The following is a 2,843-nucleotide window of genomic DNA, read 5'->3' as shown; positions in this document are numbered from 1 at the left end:
ACAGCTTGATAAAGAAGACAAAAAAATTACAGAAGAAAATAACACCTTAAAAACAGACAAGGTCCAGAAAATCAATGAGTAGAATAATGCCTTAAAAAGCAAAAGTGGTCAAATGGAAAATGAGGTCTAAAAGCTCACTGAGGAATATAATTCCTTAAAAATTTGAACGGTATAAGTGGAAGTTAATGGGCTCTATGAGAAATCAAGAAACAATCAAATAAAATGAATGAATGAATGAAAAAAGAATGAAAAAATAGAAGACAATGTGAAATATTTCATTGCAAAAACAACTAACCTGGGAAATAGAGCCAAGAGAGATGATTTAACAATTATTGGACTACCTAAAAGCCACAATCAACAAAAGAGGCTAAATAAATATCATATTTCAAGAAATTATCAAGGAAAACTGCCCTGATATTCCAGAACCAGAGGGTAAAGTAGAAACTGAAATAATCCACTGGTGACCTCCTGAAAAAGATCCCAAAATTAGAACTCCCATGAAAATTATAACCAAATTCCAGAGTTCCCTGGTCAAGGAGAAAACACTGCAAGCATCCATGAACAATTCAAGTATCATGGAACCACGGTCAAGATAAAACAAGATTTAACAGCTTTTACATTAAAATATTGGAAGGCTTGGAATATGATATTCTGGAGGGTTAAGGAACTAGGATTATAACCAAGAATTACCTACAGAGCAAAAGTGAGTATTATCCTCTGGGGTGGGGGCAGGGGAGGAATGGACATTTGGTGATATGGAGGACTTTCAAGTATTCTTGATGAACAAGGTAGAGCTGTATAGAAAAATTTACTTTCAAATATAAGAATTAAGTGTTGGGGTTTCTGGTGTTCCCATCTTCTTGCCGCAGCAGCTCCTCTCCAGGCCTGTGGGGGGAGGCAGCAGGGGAGGAATCTGGGTTCTTCAGTGCAGGAGCACCAGCAGCACATCCAGAAAGTTTGGGAGCCTTGAGGAGGAGGAAGAGGAATAGGACAGAAGGAGGAGGAGAGAGAGGGTAGAATGGAAGAATCTCACTTCAATTCTTCCCTGTACTTCTGGCCAGCAATTCCCACAGTCTCAGGACAGATAGAAAACATAATGTTCATTAACAAGATGAAGGATCAGCTGCTGCCAGAGAAAGGCTGTGGTCTGGCTCCACCTCACTATCCCACCTTGCTAACAGTACCTGCCTCAGTACTCCTGCCATCAGGCATCAGTATGGATGTCAATACCAAGCCAGATCAACTGACACCACATAGTCAGGCTTCAGTCACTCAGAATATCACTGTGGTGCCTGTACCATCCATAGGACTAATGACTGCTAGTCCAGGCTTGGTGATCACATGCCCCTCAGGCTCTCTAGTGACTACAGCCTCCTCAGCTCAGACCTTCCCCATCTTAGCTCCCATGATTGTGTCAGCCCTTCCCCCTGGCTCCCAAGCCCTGCAGGTGGTCCCTAACCTCTCCAAGAAGGTGGCATCAGCTCTGGCAGAAGAAGGGGGCAGGGGAGGTGGGGGTGGTGGTGCTGTGGCTTCCAAGCCTCCCCAGGGCCGAAAGAAGAAGAGGATGCAGGAATCAGGGCTGCCTGAGATGAATGACCCTTACGTGCTCTCCCCTGAGGATGACGAAGACCATCAGGAGGATGCCAAGACCTACAGGTGCCGGATGTGTTTGCTGACCTTCTATTCTAAGTTGGAGATGAAAATCCACTCCAAGTCACACACAGAGACCAAGCCCCACAAGTGCCCGCGCTGTTCTAAGACCTTCGCCAACAGCTCCTACTTGGCCCAGCACATCCGTATTCACTCAGGGGCCAAGCCCTACACCTGTTCCTACTGCCAGAAGGCCTTCCACCAGCTCTCTCACCTCCAGCAGCACACATGAATCCATACTGGAGATAGACCATACAAATGTGCACACCCAGGCTGTGAAAAAGCTTTTACTCAACTCCCCGACTTGCAATCCCACAGACAGCAGCACAACAAAGACAAACCCTTCAAGTGCCACAACTGTCATCGAGCATATACAGATGCAGCCTCATTAGAGGTGCACCTGTCTACACATACAGTGAAGCATGCTAAAGTGTATACCTGTTCAATCTGCAGTCATGCATACACATCGGAGACATATCTGATGAAGCACATGTGAAAGCACAATGCTCCAGATCTCTCAAAAGCAGCAGGTATCAGCAGTGTCAGCAGGAGCTGCAGCAGCAGCAGCAGTGGCCCAAGCTCAGGCTCAGGCTCAAGCTTCCCAGGCCTCACAGCAGCAGCAGCAGCAACAGCAACAGCAGCAACAGCACTTCCAGCCCCCTGGGGCAGCCCCCAAAGGGGAGGAGGTGGGGACAGCAATCCTAATCCACCACCCCAGTGTTCCTTTGACCTGACCTCCTACAAGACAGCACCATAAGGACATTTGCCTCACAGTTACCAACAGCACCATCGAGGTGGAGCACTGCTAGCTCCTAGAGACTTGATTCCATCCAACTGAGGGAAGAGAAGAGGTCCCATCTCTGTCCCCCCCAACCCACACTCCCACCACCACTCCCCTTCCTCTCTGGCAAGTGGCAGGATTTGGCTCCACTTTCTTGGGCCTTTGCCTTCAACTTCCCTCAAGGGACACTACTGTGCTCCTAGCTCTTTGCTCAAAGAGCAGCAACTCTTTGAATCTGAAAAGGAACTCTTGAGTTCCTGAGTGGGGCCCAACTGTATTCCCTACAATCACATGGTAAAAGGGCTATGAAAGTTGTAGTGGGGAAGGGGGTGGTAAGTATTTAAGGAAAAAGGCTTTCTTGCTGCCTCCTTGAAATATGCCAAACCTGAGATCTTCCTCCCAGTACCCCCAC

At 47.2% G+C, this 2,843-nt stretch overlaps 1 pseudogene; it reads left to right on the top strand.

The window, feature by feature from the left end:
• Positions 1–929: 929 nt before the first annotated feature.
• On the top strand, positions 930–2,459 carry LOC140523035 (zinc finger protein 384 pseudogene; annotated as a pseudogene).
• Positions 2,460–2,843: the final 384 nt, after the last annotated feature.

This window comes from Notamacropus eugenii, chromosome 2 (assembly GCF_028372415.1).
Source record: "Notamacropus eugenii isolate mMacEug1 chromosome 2, mMacEug1.pri_v2, whole genome shotgun sequence".
Classification (NCBI taxonomy): Eukaryota; Metazoa; Chordata; class Mammalia; order Diprotodontia; family Macropodidae; genus Notamacropus; species Notamacropus eugenii.
The sequence above is the reverse complement of the archived record's forward strand: the minus strand, read 5'-3'. Positions and strand labels throughout refer to the sequence as shown.